Source organism: Elephas maximus, chromosome 8, assembly GCF_024166365.1.
Source record: "Elephas maximus indicus isolate mEleMax1 chromosome 8, mEleMax1 primary haplotype, whole genome shotgun sequence".
In the NCBI taxonomy this organism is placed as follows: Eukaryota; Metazoa; Chordata; class Mammalia; order Proboscidea; family Elephantidae; genus Elephas; species Elephas maximus.
This window is the reverse complement of record NC_064826.1, coordinates 26,396,522-26,420,607: the sequence shown is the minus strand read 5'-3', so window position 1 is coordinate 26,420,607 and position 24,086 is coordinate 26,396,522.

Here is a 24,086-nt window from a genome sequence, read left to right as displayed (position 1 = left end):
TTTCAAACCTTCAGTAGGAGTGGTGTTTGCTGTTACATCCCTCACTTAGAAAGTGATTTCCCTCAAGACTAAAGGAATACATTTCACATCCTTTTGCTGATTTGGGAGGTGAAGCATAACATTTCTAAAGACTCATCAGCTATCAGGGAAGGAAGCTCACAAAGGAAGTATTGTCTAAGCAGTCTTTAAAGGATGAATTGAAATTTGCTAGGAAGTCTGGGTGAGGAAGTTTATCATCATAAATGATGAATTTATAACCCAAGCATCATAGTTTAATATATCCTGAGCTTTCCACTTCCCCAATTAAAATATTTACATATGTGGTATAGGTCAGACAACCTTGAAATATGCTAAGAGAAACACAATTTCATTAGTTAATTCATTATTAGTTAGATATATTTCTTTAAGAGTAACAAGTAGAGAAACAATGAGATACCGCCCGCAATCCTCTCAATGGATCTATATTACCACAGAAGGTCTTACAAGTGTATATCCTCTTGAGAAATCAGAAACATGCTCTTATGTTAATAACCCTAACTCTATGAGCAGTTCTACTCTGTCCTATAGGGTCGCTATGAGTTGGAATCGACTTGACGGCAATGGGTTTTGTTTTGTTTTGTTTTAAACACAAAAAAGAAGTCACTTGTTTTAAGGGAGTGATATATTTTCAGATAAGGCAACTTTGTTTTTCTATTTTCTGTCTGCATAGTGATGTCTCAATATCATATCCTCTTTCCCCTGTTTTAAATCATCTTACCCACTGTCTTACGCTAGGTTCTCTAGAGAAGCAAAACCAGGAAAGTGTATAAATATATATAGAGAGAGATTTATATCAAGGAAATGACTCAGGCAGTTACAGAGACTGGAAAGCCCCAAGGCCTTGGGTCACACTGGAGGCTTCTCCTGGCTCACAAGATGCAGAGACCAACAAATACCAAGATCAGCAGGCAAGATGGCAGGTAAGCTGCTAGCTCAAGTCCCAAGAACTGGAGGTCAGAGGAACAGGAGCCAACTGCAGGATCCAGAGTGAGCAAAAGCCCTTAAGTCTTGCTAGAAAGTCCACCTATATTGGATGCAGGCCACACCTCCAAGGAAACTCCCTTTCAACCGTTTGGCTATTTACAGCAGATCCCACCGTAGAGGTGATCACATTATATCAGATCTCATCATGAAAGTGGTTATATCAGTATACAACTGTCAAGCTATGTCATAACAGCCAAACCACTGAGAATCATGGCTGAGCAAAGCTGACACAATCTTAATGATCACATCCCCACCCAGATTGCTTGGAAAAATTCAATTCATCCTTCAACATTTTGCTCAGACACTTCTTCCTCTCTGACATTCCTTCCCCGACCACCCCAAAGCCCCAAATGAAATTAGATGTTTTATCCTACATGCTCATTTCTGTCCTTATTTGTTTATTGTTACAATCAGTACTATTGCAAAGTACAGTACAGGGATTTAGCCTGAACCAAAAGATACTGTCCTTCCTTCCTTTTTGTGCCTATTCAGCAAAAATATTCTTTATCTCTTTTTTCTGTGCCTTTTAAGTATTAAAGAGTTCATCATCACCTTGGTAGAAATAAGAAACTATAGTATATTCTATAGTAATTACTGGATGGTGAGCCTCTACATACGAAGTCAAATAAGTTGCCACTGGCTAGAAAAAAACAAATAACACAGGTTACATTACCAGCTGTGTGATTTGGGGCAGGTTAGTTAACTCCTCTGTGCTTTGATTTACTCACCTGTAAATTGGGAATAATAATACTACCTGTTTCACTGGGTTGTTGTAAAGATTATATAATTGTATTTTTTTAAGTAAATAACACTGCAAAAAATTGGCATAATACACTTACAAAAAATACCTCCCAGGGGGAGGGTGTGGGTGGCAAACAAATATAGAAAGTACATGTTATTTATGAAAAATATGGTATCTATGTATATCCATCTATCTTTCTATCTATACATCTGTATATATTGGAACCCTGGTGGTGCCAGTGGTTATAAGTGATTGGCTGCTAACCAAAAGGTTGGCAGTTCAAATTCATCAACCGCCTCTTGGAAACCCTATGGGGCAGTTCTACTCTGTCCTATAGGGTTGATATGAGTCAGAATCAACGCAATGGCAATGGGCTTTACATTTACATGTATATGTATATATATGTATATATTATATTCACAAATATACTCACACACGCACATATCTCCTAGAATATCACCTACACATGGTTAGTTTTATATAAACTTTTACTGTTATTATTATTCACTTTAAATCAATGTTGTTATTAGGTGCCATCGAGTCAGTTCTGATTCATAGCAACCCTACGTACAACAGAATGAAACACTGCCTGGTCCTGTGCCATCCTCATGATCAATGTTATGCTTGAGACCATTGTTGCAGCCACTGTGTCAATCCATCTCATTGAGGGCCTTCCTCTTTTTTGCTGACTCTGTACTCTACCAAGCATGATACCCTTCTCCAGGGACAGGTCCCTCCTGATAACATGTCCAAATTATGTGAGATGAAGTCTCACCATCCTTGCTCTAATGAGCATCCGGGCTGTGCATCTTCCAAGACAAATTTGTATGTTCTTCTGGCAGTCCATGGTATATTCAATATTCTTCACCAACACCATAATTCAAAGGCATCAGTTCTTCTTCAGTCTTCCTTAATCATTGTCCAACTTTCACATGCATATTAGGCGATTGAAAACACCATGGCTTGGGTCAGAAGAATCTTAGTCCTTAAAGTGACTCTTTGCTTTTTAACACTTTAAAGAGATCTTTTGCAGCAGATTTGCCGAATGCAATGTGTTGATTTCTTGGCTGCTGTTTCCATGGATGTAGATTGTGGATCCAAGTAAAATGAAACCCTTGAAAACTTCAATCTTTTCTCTATTTATCATAATGTTGCTTACTGGTCCAGCCATGAGAATTTTTGTTTTCTTTATGTTCAGGTGTAACCCATACTGAAGGCTGTGGTCTTTGTAATGAGTCTTCCTCCAATCCTGATGCCTTGTTCTTCTTCATATAGTCCATTTTCTTAGATTATTTGGTCAGGATGTAGATTGAATAAGTATGGTGAAAGCATACAACCCTGATGAACAACTTTCCTGATTTTAAGCCACAGAGTATCTCCTTGTTCTGTTTGAATGATTGCTTCTTGATCCAAGTACAGGTTCCACATGAGCACAACTAAGTGTTCTGGAATTCCCGTTCTTTGCAATGTTATCCATAATTCGTTATGGTCCACACAGTCAAATGCCTTTGCATAGTCAATAAAACACAAGTAAACACCTTTCTGGTATTCTCTGCTTTCAACCAGAATCCATCTGACATCAGCAATGATATCCCCTGTTACATTCTCTTCAGAATCCGGCTTGACTTTTTGGCAGTTCCCTGTTGTTGTACTGCTGCAGCCACTTTTGAATGACATCAGCAAAATTTTACTTGTATGTGGTATTAATGATACTGTTCAATAATTTCCACATTTGGTTGGATCACCACTCTTTGGAATAGGCATAAATATGGATCTCTTCCAGTCAATTAGACAGATAGCTATCTTCCAAATTTCTTGGCATAGATGAGTGAGCACTTCCAGCACTGTATCTGTTTGTTGAAACATCTCAATTCCTGGGGACTTCTTTTTTGCCAGTGCCTTCAGGGCATCTTGGACCTTGTCTTGGTCACCTACCGCTGCTATAACAGAAATACCACACATGAATGGCTTTAACCAAGAGAAATTTATTCTCTCACAGTCCAGGAGGCTAGAAGTCCAAATTCAGAATGTCAGCTCCAGGGGAAGGCTTTCTCTCTGTGTTGGCTCTGGAGGAAGGTCCTTGTTATTAATCTTCCTTTGGAGCTTCTCCATGCAGGAACCTCAGGTCCAAAGATAGTGCTCTGCTCCAGACACTGCTTTCTTGCTGGTACGAGGTTCCCTTGTCTCTCTGCTCGCTTCTCTCTTTTATATCTCAAAAGAGTTTGGCTTAAGATACAATCTAATCTTGTAGATCTCATCAACATAACTGCTGCTAATCCATCTCATTAACATCGTAGTGTTAGGATTTACAACACATAGGAAAATCACATGGATGACAAAATGGTAAACAATCACAAAATACTGGGAATCGTGGCCTACCAAATTGATACACATATTTTTGGGGGACACAATTCAGTCCATGAAAGATCTCTTCCTTCAGTACTATCAGTTCCTGATGATATGCTACCTCCTGAAATGGTTGAATGTCGGCCAACTCTTTTTGATATAGCGACTCTGTGTATTCCTTCCATCTTCTTTTGATGCTTCCTGCATCATTTAGTATTTTGTCTATAGAATCCTTCAATATTGCAACTGAAGGCTTGAATTTTTTCTTCAGTTCTTTCAGTTTGAGAAATGCTGAGCATGTTCTTCCCTTTTGGTTTCCTAATTCCAAGACTTTGCACTTACCATTATAATACTTTTTCTCCTTGAGCCACTCTTTGAAATCTTCCGTTTAGCTCTTTTACTTCATCATTTCTTCCCTTGCTTTAGCTACTCGACGTTCAAGAGCAAGTCTGAGAGTCTCTTCTGACATCCATTTTAGTCTTTTCTTTTGTCTTTTCAATGGCCTTTTGCTTCTTCATGTATGATGGTCTTGATGTCATTCCACAGCTCATCTGGTCTTCAGTCATTAGTGTTTGATGTGTCAAATCTATTCTTGAGATGGTCTCTAAATTCAGGTGGGATATACTCAAGGCCGTACTTTGGCTCTAATGTACTTATTCTAATTTTCTTCTGCTTCAACTTGAACTTGAATACGAGCAACTGATGGTCTGTTCCACAGTCGGCCCCTGGCCTTGTTCTGACTGATGCTATTGATCTTTTCCATTGTCTCTTTCCACAGATGTAGTTGATTTTATTCCTATGTATTTCATCTGGTAAGGTCCACATGTATAGTCACCATTTATGTTGGTGAAAAAAGATATTTGCAATGAAGAAGTCATCGATCTTGCAAAATTCTATCACGTGTTCTCCAACATTTTTTCTATCACCAAGGACATATTTTCTAGCTACCAGTCTTTCTCTTTGTTTCCAACTTTTGGATTCCAATCACCAGTAATTATTACTGCATCCTAATTACATGTTCAATCAATTTCAGACTGCAGAAGTTGATGAAAATCTTCAATTTCTTCATCTTTGGTTTTAGTGGTTGGTGTGTAAATTTGAATAATAGTTGTATTAACTGGCCTTCCTCGTAGGCATATGGATATTATCCTATCACTGACAGCTTTGTACTTTAGAATAGATCTTGAAATTTTCTTTTTGACAATAAATGCAACGCATTCCTCTTCAAGTTGTCATTCCTGGCATAGTGGACCATATGATTGTGTGATTCAAAATGGCCAATACCAGTCCATTTCAGCTCACAATGCCTTGTACTTAAGTACTTAAAATACTAAAACAGGGCATACAGCACAATCTGGTTAGCAGTCCATCAATTTCTCACTATTCTAACCTTTAGAGCCAAAGTGTCAAGAGTAGTGAGATCCATCCCTGACTAGCCTTAGAACTACAGCTGAAGCCTAAGAATGCTGTCTAACACTAGAGACTGCATGTCCCTTTAAGTGAATCAGGAATCATAAACAAAGCAAAATTTTGTTTTGCTCATAATGCTTCACTCTGCAACAACTAACTTCTAGAAAGAAAGTGACAAAAAAAAAAAAAAAGCACAGATGGTATTTAAAGATATGAGAGCCAAAATAATAACTAACTTTCAAAGAGGAATTTCATATTAAGGGCAGAGGTAGGAGAGAGAATATTTATACAGAAACAATTTTCTTACCTTGCTAGTAACTTTCTGAATTCCCATTACCAACTCTCTGAACTATTTTTGATTTCTACTTTAAGTTCCTCTGTTTGTTACATCAGGATTTGTTGCTATGGAAATAACAAAGATGGCACAGATTCACCAGCATGAACCATTTTCCAAACAACTAAACAATTCCCATAAAAGAAATATATGCCTGTCTCAGATGTCCCTTGTGTTTATATTCTGATAAATGATACAGATCTCACATTTTATATTTAATAATGAAGACAGACCATTAGGCGTGGTGAATTTCTCCATAAAGTATTAGTTACATTTGGAAAACATAAATCTATTCATAAATACTTTTATTTACATTTAGCGTAAATAATACTAAATGACTATATTTAGTAGTGATATCTCAAAATCTCATTCTCTTTCCACCTCTCTGTCAGTTTGCTGGGCTGTGGTGGCTTGTGTGTTGCTGTAATTCTGGAAGCTATGCTACCAGTATTTCAAATACCAGCAGTGTCACCCATGGTGGACAGCTTTCGATGGAACTTCAAGACTAAGACAGACTAAGCCTGGTGATCTACTTCTAAAAATTATCCAGTGAAAACCATATGGATCACAACAGAACATTTTTCAACTCACTTGCTTTGGACATGTCATCATGAGAGATCAATCACCAGAGGAGGACACTATGTTTAGTGAAGTAGAGGGCCAGGGATGGTAAGAGAGACCCTCAGTGAGATGGATTGGCACAGTAGCCACAACAATGGACTTAAATATGCTGATGATCCTGAGGATAACACACTGCTGAGCAACTTTTCATTCTGTTGTACATAAGGTCACCATGAGTTACAGTCAACTCAACAGCAGCAAACAACATATTTAGTAGTATTTAACAATTCACAAAATTACCACATACACTATATTATTTGATCCACACAGCCTCCAGCAATATAAAAGACATGGTTTCATTTTCTCATCTTATAAATGGACCCCCAGAAAGGTTAATTTGCCCATGGGAACACAGCAAATATCAGAATGTGCACCTCTTCCACTTATTGTGCCTCCCTAAGTCTCAAGGCACAGTGTTATTTTAAAGTCTCGTAATTAATTAGCCTTCTGACATCTTCCTCTTCCTCCTCATCATAGTTAACATTTATTGAATAGTCGCTATTTTCAGACACCTTCCTAAAAGCTGTGTAAGTACCATAGTTATCACAGGGAGTTAACTGAGAAAATAACAACCACTGGGAAAGACAATGCTTGAAATTCAGATGTACTTGTAGTATTTTCTTCATCTAGCGGCCAATAAGTATGTTAAGGAAATCAGAAAAGCTTAGTAAAGAAAAAAAAAATTGTAGTAAAAGTATTAAACCACTAAACTACACTCTAAGCCCTACTTGTGTTTGTTCATTGCCTTATTTCTGACACCTAACACAGTCCCTGGCTTGTAATAAATACCCAAAAATATTTGTTGAGTGCCAGGTTTGCCACAACTAATAAATGCCTCTGACACAAAACCTGTTATACAACTTTCCCACTGTATCCTAAAAGGATTATACACACATTGCTATAGCTCACTCTGAATCCTGCATCAGCTTATCCTCATCTGACCTCTGGTTTTTGGGACTTGAGCCAGTGGGCTGTGTACTGCCTGCTCATCTTAGGATTTGTTTGCCTCTGCAGCCTATGAGCCAGCAGCCTGCCATCTGACCTGCCGATCTTGGGTTCATCAGCCCCTGCAGCTACATGAGTCAGGAGAAGCCTCCAGCCTGATGCCTAACCCGTGGACTTGGGACTTGCCAGCCTCTACAACCATGTGAGCCATTTCCTTGAGATAAATCTCACTCTCTCTCTCTCTCTATATATATATGTATACACACACTTCACTGATTTTGCTTCTCTAGAGAACCCAGCCTAAGACAATGATTAAGAAGAATTGATACCTTTGAATTATGGTGTTGGCCGAGAATACCGAATATACCGTGGACTACCAGAAGAATGAACAAATATTTCTTGGAAGAAGTACAGGCACAATGTTCCTTAGAAGCAAGGATGGCAAGGCTTCATCTCACATGTTATCAGGAGGGACCAGTTCCTAGAGGAGGACATCATGTTTGGTGAAATAGAGAGTCAGTGAAAAACAGGAAGACCCTCAGTGAGATCGATTGACACAATGGCTGCAACCATGGACTCAAACATAGCAATGATTGTGAGGGTGGGACACAGGCTGGGCAGTGTTTCATTCTGTTGTACATAGGGTCACTATGAGTTGGACCCAACTCAATGGCACCTAACAACAACAACAGCTCTAGGTCTTAGAGAAAGAAATTACTCTGTATGTTTGTAAGTAAAATTCCAAACAATGAATTTGGAGCCCCGAGATAGCCTCTTTGGTAGGCTGTGGTTAGCCTGCCTCTTTGGACAATCAGTAGAGAAACATAACTTCTTAGGAGACTTTTGAAGAGAGTAGTATTGGTGTTGCTGTATTTTTTGCCTGCTTCCATGCCTCTCTCTTCCTTTCTGTGCCTCTCATCTCTGCCCCAGGAATTCCTCCTTCATGTCAACTGCCTTCCTCCTCCTCTTCCTTTCTTTCCCTAACTGACAACATCTGTCCTCCTCTCCATTAAGCATCCCAGACAGGCGTGCCCACCACAATGTTCTACGTGCATGTCCTGTTTTTCTCTTTCTTCTCCTCACTCCCACCCCCCACTGAAATTTTTCCTTAAGAAGCTGCCAGCTGCTGCGAAGTAATAACTAATATGAGCTGAGATTTCAGACCCTGAAAGTGCTTTATGGATTACTGTTTGTCATGGATTGAACTGTGTCCCCCCAAAAATATTTGTCAACTTTGCTAGGTTATGATTCCCAGTATTGTGTGGTTGTCCTCCGTGTTGTGATTGTAATTTTATTTTAAGAGGCTTAGAGTGGGATTGTAACACCACTCTTACTCAGGTCACCTCCCTGATCTAATGTAAAGGGATTTTCCCTGGGGTGTGGCCTGCACCACCTTTTATCTCTCAAGAGATAAAAGGAAAGGGAAGCAGCAGAGAGTTGGGGACCTCATGCCACCAAGAAAGCAGTGTCAGAAGCAGAGCACGTCCTTTGGACCCGAGGTTCTTGCGCTAAAATGCTCCCAGACCAAGGGAAGACTGAAGTATCACAAGGACCTTCCTCCAGAGTCGACAGAAACAGAAAGCCCCCTCCTGGAGCTGATGCCCTGAATTTGGACTTGTAGCCTACTCGACTGTGAGAGAATATATTTCTCTTTGTTAAAGCCATCCACTTATGGTATTTCTGTTATAGCAGCACTAGATGACTAAGACACTGTTCTAAGAAAACTAGAGTTTGAGCAACACCCTTACTTTGTTTACTTGATTGTCATCTCTATTCTCCACTATACAGTAAAATTCACATGAAAGATGAAGATGAAAGAATGAGATTTTTGTATTTCAAGAATAATACCGCAAATCTAGTAAATGGTTTGTGACACATTTTCTGAATGGCTGTGCTAAATGTTGACAAAGTACATTTGTTAAGTCTAAAATAAATTGAATTTGGAATGAAGTTCAGTACTTGGCTTTTTATTTTCCTTTATTGTTGCTTATGGACCACATATGTTTCCCTCTGATCAAGAAGGTGCATGTGTTGGTAGCTGTTGTATGGTGACCACAGGATATACGAGGAAACAAGGAAAAGCCTAGAAGGGGGAGAGTGGACACAACACTGCCTTCCAGGGGGCACCCTCTTCTCCTGAAAGGCTCCAGACCTATACTTAACGCCTTGTTAATATTATCACTTTCTATTTATATATATTGGAGCTCTGGTGGTACAGTGGTTAAGAGGTCCGCTGTTAACCAAAAGGTAGGCAGTTCAAATCCACCAGCCACTCCTTGGAAACCTTATGGGGCAGTTCTACCCTGTTCTATAAGGTTGCTATGAGTCAGAATCAACTCGATGGCAACAGGTTTGTTTTTTGGTTTTATTTGTATACTGACTTTCAGATTTTAAGCTTTTTCATAAGCAGTTTTATTAGAGCCTTTTGGAAATCTGCGAGGTGGATACAGCAGGAACCATTCTCTTTCTTTTACAGCTGAATAAATTGAGGCCCCTAAAGGTGACATGACTAGCTCAAAATTGCCATAAAATATCAGAGTCAGGTAGAACCAAACCACCACTTCCTATATTAGCCTTAGGAAATGGTGGTGGGTAGAGTAGCCAGAGCTATTCAGGTCAAGGCTAGAGAAAAGGCTTAGAAAATTAACAGGGCTGTTTGGAATATGACAAGATAAAGCATAAAGAAATTAACACATTGCAAAAGCATATACCATTTGTTCTTACATTCACTCAATCGATACATATTTACTTATTATTTGAACCGTATAGACCATTATATTACACATACAGGAGAGATACGGTGAGTGATAATATATGGCTCCTACATTTACGGAGCTTATGTATATGTTTCAAGCAGAAGTGGATTTAAATGTAGGAGGCCCAGGCTATGTTTTAGAGGCCCTGGAAATAGGTGAAAGATTTGAGGGAATCTATAGTTTTTTTTTATAGTTGGGAAAGATTCAAGACGACTGCATAAGAGAAACTTACAAGAGATGCAGGTTCTAAGACCAAAGACATCTTGTGTTTCCTTAAATACACTTTGATTTGTTCTTGAGTTCTTTTTGCCTTACAAATTGGAAAAAAAAAAAAAAAAAGTAAATACTTTTTTTCATTTGAACTTGAATGGTGTCTGTTGGTAACTTATGTTATATCCACCTCTGTGGACAGGAGATCCACAGATGTAAGGAGCTGTTCATACTATAACATATGGATTGGTTCTCCCAGAGGATAGGCCTTAAAAATACTTTATTTCTGGTGTAGGGTAAGACAGTACATAATACTGGGAAAGCCAGCATAATATGTAGAAGACAAGGTCATGGAAGCTCCATAGACTCGTCCAAACTCCCTGAGGGACCAAATTACTGGGCTGGGAGCTGTGGGTACCATGGTCTTGGGGAACATCTAGCTCTAGTGGTATAATATAATTTATAGAGAATATGTTCTACTTTGATGAGTAGAGTCTGGGGTCTTAAAAGCCTGTGAGTGACCATCTAAGATACTCCACTGGCCTTACCCCTTTAGGAGCAATGGAGAATGAAGGAAACTAAAGTCATTAAAGATTAGTCCAAAGGACTAATGGACCCCAACTACCACAGCCTCGGCCACACTGAGTCTAGTACAACTAGATGGTGCCTGGCTACCAGCACCGACTGCTCTGACAGGGATCACAATAGAGGGTCCCGACAGAACTGGAGAAAAATGTAGAACAAAATTCTAACTCACAAAAAAAGACCAGACATACTGGCCTGACAGAGACTGGAGAAACCCCAAAAGGATGGCCCCCGGACACCCTTTTAGCTCAGTAATGAAGTCACTCCTCAGGTTCACCCTTCATTCAAAGATTAGACAGGCCCATAAAACAAAACGAGACTAAAGGGGCACACCAGCCCAGGGGCAAGGACTAGAAGGCAAGAGGGGACAGTAAAGCTGGTAATGGGGAACCCAAGGTGGAAAAGGGAGAGTGTCGACATATCGTGGGGTTAGCAATCAGTGTCATAAAACAATATGTGTACTAACTGTTTAATGAGAAGCTAGTTTGTTCTGTAAACCTTCATCTAAAGTACAATAAAAAAAATTCATTGTCAACTAGACAATGAATTGCCACATTTTGTTTTTAAATCAGATGAAAAGCCAATAATTAGACTGTTGGGAAAGGTACTACACAGGGTTAAGGTATAATTTTTGTATTGGTTTGCTTCTCAGCTACTGTACATACAAGCCTTCAGCTACTTAAAGCATTTTGTTGGGCATAAGGGAAACTGAATAAGAATCTGTGAGATTGGTCAGGTCTGTACAAATTCCTATCCACTACTAAAAAAAATAAGGTGGGGGGACCTAGTTTAGACTACATATAGACTACATAACTAATGATGATAATCAACTTGTATAAATTTTGTATATACAGGTAGTCCCTGACTTAGGACAAGGTTCCGTTCTGACTACTGCTCCATCATAAGTCAGTTCTGAGGTAAGTCAAATATCTATTTTTTTTTAAGTTTTCATTTTTATTGCTTTTTGTTACCAGTACCCTCATAAATTCCATCTTTATTTGTCTTTGGGGGTTGGAAATATTTATTACATCTGAGAATGATAACATCAGCAAATTACATGCTGCAACATTGTATGCAGTACATATTACTAACAATAAGATGTACAAAAAAAAAAATACAAAAACAGACAGTCGTAAGAGCAGTTCATGGTAACTTAAATACACTGTAAGTTGAGGACTACCCGTAATTGGCCATACATTTCATTGACATTTTGAATTTTCCAGTGGTCCTTTCTCCAAAATGTAAAGTTACATTTAAACTACAAAGATTGTCCACCAACCTTTACAGTTGAAGAAAGCTAGTTATTTCTAGTGACGCTGATTCAAAAAAGAAACCAACCAAAAAGCAAACAGAACATAATCCTCTAAAGAAAGCAAAGACTTAGTGACTCCTGGTGAAACATTTTAGAGGCATTATGTATCATATTGGAAGAACTGGAAAGATATAGATGCCCTTTTGGTATAACACCTACTCCTACTTCTATTCTCTTCCAATTGTTTACTAAAATCCAATTGTTTGTTTCCTTAGCCTCTATTGCACTATATAGTCAAAACAGTAACTGGAAAGAAGACTATTAAACAACCCAAACAGTATGATCATTTCTACACTCAATCTCATCTAGACAGTAAAAAGACCAAGAGCAATTTTATAGGTGTGATTCAATTTCTTTTAATACAAGCCTTTCTGTAAGGGACTCAAATACCTTTATAGATACTATGTCAGTAATTTTCAGCATGGTTCTCAAGAATCCTATCTCCTAGTACAGATGCACAAACCAACATGTGCAGATTTTAATGTCATCCAATATCAGAAAATATCAAATAGGCAAGTGGCAAGTATTCTGAGACTTTCCGATTTATTATCATTTTTTAAACTGAAACTTTATCCTTGCTCTCAGGGAACACCCCCAATTTTAATATTTCGATTAATACAAATTTAAATGCCAGGACTTTTTGCTTCATCTGGCTAATGGGAACCTAGTCTGGCTCTAAGAGGCACTTGCAGAAAGAAAGAGGTGTGTATTGTGTTTAAACAAGTAATAATTACATTTTACACCAGTACCAAATGTTTTCTCAAAAAAGAGTCAGAATCATGAAATTTCAGAAATGGAAGGGTGCTGGAAAGCTGTTAGTCCAATTCAATTCCATGATAAATTATGATATGAACATAAAGAAATTTTAGAGAAAGAAATTAAGAACAAAAAAGGGTCTCATAAGAGCCAATATCATAAAAATTTATGACAGAGAGACTAGAATTTCTCTTCTTTTTAGTATTGATTTTATTTATATCAAAGCAATATATGTAGGTGGTTTTAAAAGTCCATTACAACTATAAGGCTTATAACCAAAAAGAGCATTTCCCTGTAATGTCCCTCTCTCCTTCCTCCTGAGTCTCATTTCCCAGAGGAAATCTTTTTCAACTCTTTAAGTTTTACTACTATGTCCTTCTATATTTCTAAATAATATGTTTATATGGTTATTTCTTAGTTTCTAAATTGTTGACATTATCTGTTTGCTTCTTAGGCATGGATGTTAGTTTCTCCTCTATTTTCTTAGTAGCAAAATTCCCATTTTAATTGGGTCATATTACCATCTAGATAAAAGATTATATTTCACCGACTCCCTTGCAGCTAGATATATCCATATGAACAATCATGTGACTCACTAAAGAGTATTTTGTAAGCTTTTGAACCGTTTCCTTAATATATGGGCATGGACTGTTTCAGTAATAATGGACTAGGTAAGTCACAACAAAATTATCACTGAAAACAATCAGAAAATTTGGACAATAAATTTTAAAAAATAAAAATAGCTTGAAGGCACTGGAGTAGGAGAATAAATCCAAAGAGGTATGCCCAAGATATGGGCTTGATTTGACCCTACGTGGATTAAAAATTATTATGGTGATGTTTCCATCATGGTGTGGCAAAAAATATATAGCACCCTCAAAGGTGCAATTAAAGTAAGTTTAACAATGGGGCAATTTACAAAATTGTGGGCATGCTTAAGGAAAAGCAATAAGAAAAAATGATGTAGTTCCTAGGAAGATACTATTGCTTTTAGCACTGAGGGGACAAGAGGCAAGTGCAGTTATTATAACTTGAAAAAGAGATCTAGTTGTAGAAAGGTAGAAAAGAGGGAATTAATTGGATCTAGAAGTTCACTTTGAGGACTAAGGAGTGCCTGACCCAAGTCATGGTATTTTCAGTCATCTCATACGTATTTGAAAGCTAGACAATGAATAAGGAAGACTGAAGAAGAATTGATGCCTCTCAATTACGGTGCTGTCAAGGAATATTGAATATACCATGGACTGCTAGAAGAATGAACAAATATGTCTTGGAAGAAGTACAGCCAAAAAGCTCCTTAGAAGCAAGGATGGCAAGACTTGTCTCATGTACTTCCAATATGTCATCAGGAGGAACCAGTCCCTGGAGAAGGACATCATGCTTGATAAAGTGGAAGGTGAGTGAAAAAGAGGAAGACAGATTGACACAGTGGCTGCAGCAATGGGCTCAAGCATAACAAAGATTGTGAGGCTAGTGGAGCTAGGCAGTATTTTGTTCTGTTGCACATAGGGTTGCTATGAGTTGGAACCTACTCAATGGCACATAACAACAACAAAAACAGAAGTTCTGAAGAGTGATCAGGCAACAGTCGACTAAGGATTCTGGGTTTATGGAGTGGGGGACAATGAAATTAATTCAGGGTATTTTAGTCTTGAGAAAGATGGTAGGGAAGCATAATCCCCACTAATAGGGTGTAAATTCCAAGACCTTTCACCATGATGAGTATAAATTGTAGTGCGTGTTAAAGAAGTGCAAAAAGATAAAGAGGCAGAATTGGAAACGAACTAATATTACTATCAGAAATTATGTGGGCCAATGATGATGATTATAGATACAAGAGTTTTCATGAAGGTAGAAGAAAGCTAGAATTTGTGATTTTTTTTCTAGGTAAAAATACTAGTGTTAGTTATTTGTAATATATTTATTTCAAAAATGGTTCGAGGCTGCTTTTGCATTTGCAAATGAAAGATGCATTTGCAAAGGAAAAAACTGATATGATGGAGAGATGGAAGTTAATTATATGCTAAACTTTGGATATATTAGTAAAGAGTATGTACTCATTTAGGTGTGATATAGGAGCTAAAGCAAAAAAAAGTGTAAGATTATACTGAGTTATGTAATTCTCATTGTCAGTTAAAAGCAAGCACATCAACTCACTAAGAGAGAGAGAGAGACTCTTTCCTAAGGCTAATTTCTTTGAGTAGTTTGCCGATTCCAAAAACAAATCAAAAACGAAACCTGTTGCCATCCAGTTGATTCAAGCTCACAGCGACCCTATTGGACAGAGTAGAACTGCCCCCACAGGGTTTCCAAGGAGCACCTGGTGGATTTGAACAGCCAACCTTTTGATTAGCAGCAGTAGCTCTTAACCACTATGCCACCAGGGTTTCCTTATTGATTCTAAGGATCCTTACATAGGAACTGGGAGCAAAGTATTTAACAGTGGGTCTGTAATGACATCTCTCCTTCTACAGGATGCCTGAAGTAGGACTGACTCTGAACTTGCAAGCATTGAGTGACTGATGGAATCCACAGGCCAGAAGATAAATGAGTATCTTACAGGAATGCTCTTTGCAGGGTATACCTGGTTTTGTTATTATAAATTTATATGAAATTTATGGATTTATGAACTGCAACTTTGATGAAGAATGGGATTTGGCAAAGTATATGAATGTGGGAGACCCCAAGCTCAGTAGTTTCCCTGTGCTAACTTGACTGGTGATTGATTATCTCATGTAACTCTGAAACCAAATGAACCCAGATGCAGAAAGGATATTATGAGAGCTGTGTCTGATGTTTGGGCCTCCTAGATATTGATGCTGCTCGCATTATTGTTTTGAATTCTTTGCTAATTATTAATAAAGTTGAGACTAAGACTCTTGTTTCATGTGAAGCTAATGGATAATTCAGGCTTTTGTGATCGTGCAGGGACAGCCAATAATAACAATATCAGGACCTTCCCTTTTCTTTTAGAAAGGATTCTGGCACATTCTTCATATAACTATCCCTTATAATCTTCATAGTGGCTGAAAACCCAACATAGAGAAAGCAAAGTGTTCCTATGGGGACTCAAATTACCCGGTACAAATATGTGTCTTCCTGTGAAACTGGGCTTGTTTAAAAGCTAGAACTTCACAAATCTAGAGCAATGAATCACTGGCATGTTCTGTAGACTCCCTTTCAAGTACTAATTGTCTCAATAGAGCTTGTAACAAGAACTCTATAGGAATACATCTGTCATAGAGCTTTCTAGAGAATGCCTGGAGTGTTAAGTATTTGTTGATGAAAAAAAAGTCCATATGATTTAGAAACAAAATGTGCAGTGTTAAAGATGACATTATTATAAAACTTTAAAAGGCTCTTTTTTGTTGTTGTTCTGGATGAAAGATGATTATTTAAATAGTCTATCAGTCATTTATACCTTATCGCTGTGAAGCAAATTCCAATTCCAGATGAATTAAAATTAAAGTCAGAACATTTTTTCTGAGTATCACCTGCTTGCAGAGTAGCTACTATATATGCTTTGTCTTTTTAAATTTGCTATGTAAACAGTACTTTTCTATTCCTCACTTTTTTAAAACTTAAAGAAAACAGTATTCTCAAGTAAATTTTCCCACTGGCAAAGAAAGTGTGATCCAGTCTGAGGGGAGTTCTTCCTGGAATAGTTCTCATTGTAAATTAATGATGATCTTTTAGTTAATTGGCCTGAATCAGTCCCCGGGAGCTTACCACATTACGTTTACTTTTTTTCCTGTGAATCTAAGTATCAGATCCTAGACTCATGGGCATTCTACCAAGGTAGAAATACCTGGGGGCCCTACCTGTAGCTGTAAAACACGCTGTCAGTGCTAGCACAACTGATAGGAAAATGCCTCCTTGTCAGGAAAGCAAAGAGGAAAAACAAAATATAATAATTTAGAATATGAAAGTTGCAAAGAGGAGATTAAGAAATTTCTTGCATCCTGGCTCTCCAAGCCCCTGGAATACACTGATGCAGAAATTTCATTTTTACATTTTGAATGCATTCACATTTTATTGGTTAGTATTATACACATTACACCTGTTGTCGTTGTTGTTGTGTGACATTAAGTCGATTCTGACTTATAGCAACCCTATAGGATGGAGTAGAGCTGCCCTGTAGGGTTCACTAGGCTGTAATCTTTATGGGAGCACATCGCCAGGTCTTTTCTCCCTCAGAGTGGCTGTGGTTTCCAACTGCTGACCATTCAGTTAGCAGACAAGCACTTAACCATTGTGCCGCTAGGTCTCCTGACACTACGCCTAAAGTGATATATTTCCTCAAATCCATTCAATTGATAAACGTTTTTAAAGTGCCTGTTTTTGCTCAGCACTGGTCTTTGTACTAGGAATACAAGTAGTTTACAAGGTAGATGAGGCTCCTTCCCTTGGGGAGCCATCATCTCCAGAGAGAGAGACATTTAATTAAATACTCAATTGATTATTAAATTATATTGCGATAAATATCTCAAAGGAAAGGAGCAGCGTGCAATGAAAGGTTGTCAGCTGATGGACTGATCTGAAGTAACAGTCAGAGATGTTCTCTTCATTATCCAAGTTCATGCAACTCGGAAGTAGCAGAGCAGGAATTCGAACCCAGGTACAATCTCACTCTGAAGCACTACATTTACTGCCTCCAGCCACACAGCTCTGGCAGTGGTACAAAGTACAGTGTAAGTTTTCTATGGATGCTGTAAAAAATTACAACGAACCTAGCGGCTTAAACAACATAACTGATTATTTTATAGCATTGTAGAGTAGAAGTGCAACGCAGGTCTTACTGGGTTAAACCCAAGGTGTCAGTATTCTCAGTTTCTTTCTGGAAGCCCAGGGGAGAACCTGTTTTTTTGCCTTTTCTAGGTTCTGGAGAGGCTGCCTGTATTCCTTGGCTCATGGTCTTCCTTTTCCATCTTCAAAGCCAGCAAGGACTGGTTGATTCTTCTATATCTCATCACTCTGGCCTACTCTTCTGCTTCCCTCTTCCAATTTTAAGAACATTTCTATTTACATTGGGCTCACCCGGATAATCCAAGATAATCACTCTATTTTAAGGTCAGCTGATTAGCAACCTTAATTCCATCTTCAACCATAATTCTCCTTTACTATGTAAGGTAACATATTCACTGGTTCCAGGGATTAGGATGTGGGCATCTTTAACCAAAACCAAACCAAACCCATTGCCGTCGAGTCGATTTCAACTCATAGTGCCCCAAATAAGACAAAGTAGAACTGCCCCATAAGGTTTCCAAGGAGCGCCTCGTGGATTTGAACTGTCAATGTTTTGGTTAGCAGCCATAGCGCTTACCTACTATGTCACCAGGGTTTCCTGGACATCTTTGGGGGCCCATTATTTTGCCTACCACAGAGAGGATATTAATTATTTTTCAAAGGCAGAGGAATCAGAGACAACATTTGTTGGGTGGGAGTTTGATAAACAGGGAAGTGAAGAAACATGAGCAAGTTGTAAAAGGGAGAGTTAAAGTGTGATAAGAGAAGAGTAGGGGTTTGATTTTTTTTTTCCCCTAGACAACAGCCACTCAAGTTATGGAAGTGGTGAAGGAGACTGAAGGAGACATAGTGGATAGTATTTAGGGAAGTTAGGGTGTGCCAGATTGCAGTGGCCTCGAATGGCAAGTTACAGAGGTCAGGTTTATGCTATGAGTGGTGGTGAGGCACTAAAGAAGCTCAGCAAGCCAGCAGAATGCTCAGGCTGTGTTTTAGCTTCACCTGCTCTCAGAGATGAACCACGTGCATCTGTGACCCTGGCTGCATGCCAAGCAGGGGCTGCTAAGCAGAGCACCCTTTCAGGCCATCAAGAGCACATTAGGGAAGAGGAAGTGGCCCTGTGGAATCAGCACTGGCCACTCAGAGTCTTCCTTGCTTTGGCCTTGTCCTCTCTTCATTTTTTATCTTCAAGATAAACAACTAAACGGATGGCCATATATCCTATTATGGGTAGAGAGGAAGCAGTTCCCTGCTTCTTAACATGTAAGACTACAGAAGGATGCAGTTAGCTTTATTACAGGCTCAGCCCCTCACTTAACCAACCTTTAAAATGGAAAAGACTTATAGGTAACACCTGGCCCATTTCTGTGTTTTCTTTGGCTGTCTTTCATCAATTAGGAGCGCATTTACCTAGGAGGGCTAAGGTACACAAGTGCACAAGGCAACAACTTCACACGGTACAGTGACCTTAAAAAAAGTCCCAACTTATTACAATGCAAATGCTTGCCAGTTGAAAATCCTTTAAAATGTATTTTAATAATAAAATAAATACATAAAACAAAAAAAAAATTTTACTGTAGTTCAAAACTGGTAAACAAAGGAAGAAATGAATCCTTTACCGTACCAAATTCAATGCTTAACACTGGCTAACGAGGTATTGGATGAGGAGATGCTTCTCTTTATAAAGGTGTTCCTGATAATGAAGAAGAAATGGTGGAAGTAGAGAATCATCATTATGTAACTTCTAACGAATCAGGGAAGCTAGCAATGACGATTAATGACTGCAATGTCTCAAGAAGAGAGAATACTGGACATTGTATGTATCCTGGTGAAGAACATAACCACACCTATGAAGCATTCTAAAAAAAAAAAAAATGACTCTATTCCATTCAGGCTTCTAGATCCAATCACAGATTTACAAAATAAGGAGTCCTAGGGAACATGTTAAGTGATACCATGGGGATAGAATCTCAAAGTCCAGGCTACAAGGCAAATGATGTAGTTTCTTCAACAGTTAAATTGAAAGGGGAGAAAAAAGAGAAATGGAAGGTAAATTTATAAATTACCAGAGTCTTAAGAGATAAAGCAACCAATTGCCACACTGAACACAATTAGATTCTGATTTTAACAAACAAGCGTAAAAAAAAATATGACAGGTATAAAAAAAGCAGCTGGAAATGTAAACACTACCAAAAAATATGATGATCGTTTTTCAGATGTTATAATAGATTTATGACATCTAAAAAATGAGATGACAATGATTTTTTTAGGTGTTATAATCCTGTTATATATAATGTCTAAAAAACGTTGTAACAATCCCTCAGTATCATTGGGGGGAGCCATGGTGGTGCAGTGGTTAGAGCATATGGCTGCTGACCAAGAACTTGGCAATTCAAACCCACTAGCCATTCTACAGGAGAAAGTTGTGGCAGTCTGCTTCCATAAAGATTTACAGCCTTGGAAAACCTATAGGGCAGTTCTATAGTGTCCTATAGAGTCGCTATCAGTCAGAATCCACTCTATGGCAGAAAGTTTTGGTATAGCAGCATTGTGGTTATGTAAAGAAAAGAGTCCTTATCTTTTAGGCATAGATATGATATGTTTCCAGGTGAAATCATATGACACCTGGGGTTTGCTTTCATTACAGGAAAAGAGGAATGATGAAGCGGGATTGGCTATGGGTTGATAGTTATTGAATCAGAGTTCTGGGAACATGGGGATTCATCACACTCTTTTGTTTGAAATTTTCCATAGTAAGAAGTTAAAGTTAAAAATAAAGACAATGGGTCACCATTTTGACTATTGTGGTGGCAAGTTAACAATTGAAATTATGGCTCTATCAAATACCACATTCCTCATTTGTTTGATTTTGTTTTACTTTTTATATTCATTATGATCTTTTCAGATGTCTTATTTAATCTGGTCAGCCAGTGAGTGTATCATCCAAGCAATTCTCACTAAACATGTACCTTTTTACTTTATAAGTGATAATCTTATTCCATGACGACACTACATGTCATAGAGTTCATTACCAGAGTTCATTACTTATATCTGGTGAAAAGATGCTATAGTTGACATATCTTGGGGAAGATATGTGACCTTTAATCTTGGAACATATGAGCATACAGACTAGGTAATACTTAGCACCATGGTCTATGAATCATCACTCCTGCATTGTAGCCTTAGTCCCAATCATCAACGGTGTGTTTTTATGGCCATTCAGAGGACTTGTTTTTGGGACAGGGCTAATAACACTCACTTAAAGGAGAAGGATGAGGATTGGTATATTTAAAAATGTTTTATTCCTTCACATGAAGATTTCAAAATATAATTAATTAGTGAAAATCATTTTAACCCTAAGTGTACTTGTTAAAATGTTGTAATATTTGTTATTGACAACGTTTTATAGTTAAAATACCTACTTTGGGGGTTTACGGTGTTGTAGACAATAAGAAAACTTGGATAAGTGCTTTTACAAAAACATTTCTAATTCTTTAATGTGTCTCCATGAAAGTTTTCAATTTAAATTAGTTTTTCCCATCTCTTCCCTTGTAATGATTTACAGAATAAGCGAAAACACCAGTCTGACATATATATACATATATGTCTTTTGTAGAAAACAAATAGGAATGTGCACAAAGAAGTTAAACTAAGAGTGACTGCCACTTTGCCTAGTTATAGAGGACTTTATTCTCTTCTTTTGTTCTTGAAATTAAAAACTTTTACATACCACTTTAATATTTGGGATTTTGAAGCTAGGAGGGGCATCTAAGGTATCAAGTTTACAAAGTTATTTTGCTTTTGGCTTTTCTTATCAGGTGATAGAAGCTTCTGGTGCATACAAGCTTCCCTGTTGCTTTTAGCGGGGAGTTTTAGATAGCTTTATTAAGAAAGAATAAGAAACAACAAGATAAATGGAGAAAATATTGAAGTTGTCAAGGATTTCATTTTACTTGGATCCACAATCAACACCCATGGAAGCATCAGTCAGGAAATCAGACGATGTATTGCATTGGGCAAATCCGCTGCACAAGCCCCCTTTAAAGTGTTAAAAAGCAAGATGTTACTTTGAGGATTAAGGTGTACCTGACCCAAGTGATAATATTTTCAATTGCCTCATATGTATGCAAAAGTTGAAAGATAAGTAAGGTAGATCAAAGAAGAACTGATTCATTTGAATTATTGTGTTGGCAGAGAATATTGAATATACCATGGACTGCCAGAAGAATGAATAAATCTGTCTTGGAAAAAGTACAGCTAGAATGCTTCTTAGAAGTGAGAATGGCAAGACTTTGCATCACATAGATTGCACATGTTATCAAGAAGGACTAGTCCCTGAAGAAGGACATCATGCTAGTTAGAGGGTCAGTGAAAAACAGGAAGCCCCTTGAGAGGGATCGACACAGTGGCTGCAATAACGGCTCACACATAGCAACGATTGTGAGGATGGTGCAGCACCTGGCACTGTTTCATTCTGTTGTACATAGTGCCATTATGAGTTGGAGCTGACACGACGGCACCTAACAACAACAACAGACAGATAAATGGAAAATATACGGCACTGGGCATTTGCAGATTCCATAAAAAGTATCTCTGAAAAACTGAACAAAGTTTTCAACAGACTTATTAAGCTAGAGAGATAAAAATTGGAGTTCAGGATCCTCTAAGGAGACAGGCCCTAGTAAGCCACTAGGCTGTGAAGAACTACATTTTAGGAGAAAAGATAAATTAGAAATGGACCAGCCCCTACAGGAAATTAAGCTAAACTTGAAATCTTCTCAATCCTCTATTAATTAAAATGATACAGGATTGCTAGTAACCCTAGCTGCTGCTTGCCAAAAGGAAGATTAAATCCTTTCTACAAAAAGACTGCACCACCCTGGTCTTCCTACTGTGTCTATAAATTTTTACACACTGTGGCTGGTACCGAAAGACAATAACAACAAAATATAAAGCAAACTGAAAACAGACACAGGGTTATGCAACATGTCCAGACAATATGACTAAAAAAATTCAAAACGAGCAAACAGAGAAGAAAAACAAAAGCCAACAGAACCAGAGCCTCGGGGGGAGGAGAGTCTAGATAATGGAGTTATCAGATAAAGAAGATTCCAAGTATATATAAGTTAGTGTATGTGCCTTCTGTCTCTTATACTTTTTCTGTATTTCCATCATTTTTCTCTATTCTTGGTATTATTTTCTGACCTATCTCTATTTTGCTCATTTTCTCTTCTATTACACATAATATGATGTTAATCCATTAATTGAGATCTTAATATAAGTTATTTGCTTTTTAGAATTTTTATTTAGTTCTTTTTAATAGTTTTGGAGCAGAATGTTTGCTGAAATTCTCAATCTTTTCCTTTGTTTCCTTAAACACATTAGACATAGCTTACATTATCACAACTATAAAAATACTGAAGGAAAATACACTTCTTTTTCCATGGCACACTATGGATTGGGAGATGTATTCACTTACCCTCGGGCACACTAATGCCTCAGCATAAAGCTGTTCTTTGACGAGCCCTAATTCATTGACATTCTGTAAAATAACCACAGTTTCAATGCCTAAAAACTGTTGGGTCAGATTGTTAGACTCGCCAAAGGAATTGCTGAGTGGTCTTAGAGGAAAAAACAAATGAAAACCAGAACTTTAGGAATTTAGACTTCATAGTACTCCAAACAACAGCCAAGGTCCCTCTGGGTACACTTAAGGCTGCTCATTCATTGTAATGCAACTGTACTATAAAAAATAGAAAATACCAAAAAGCAATCAAAAAAAAAAAAAGGAAATAAATATTAACTATAATCTATAATTTGGATTACCACCATTAATGTTTGGGAGTATATTCTTCCATGTTTTAAGGAAAAATCATTTTTCAATTTGCTTTTATTGTTTTTAACTTAACAGCACATATTAAATATTTTGGGGGGGCATTAAATATTCTTGCATAATACCGTTTGAAATATTTGCTTTTTATTTGATATTTTGATATACATGTATATCATTGATATACATGTATATCAAAACATCAGAATAAAAATAAATATTCAAAATGATATTACATTTGTAACCAGGAGAATATGCTATCACAGAAAACCAAGGGAAAATTATGAAGAGAAACCTCACGGCTACCACAATCACTTTGGGCTCTCTGGCAAAACGAGATAAAACCCAAAAACCCAAATGAGACAGAAGGATGAAATGCTACTCCTGTACCTATGCTTGTGTTATTTAATGTAATAATTAGAAAATGCCAAGGAAAGACATTTAAATGTCTCATAACAAAAGCAATCAGAATC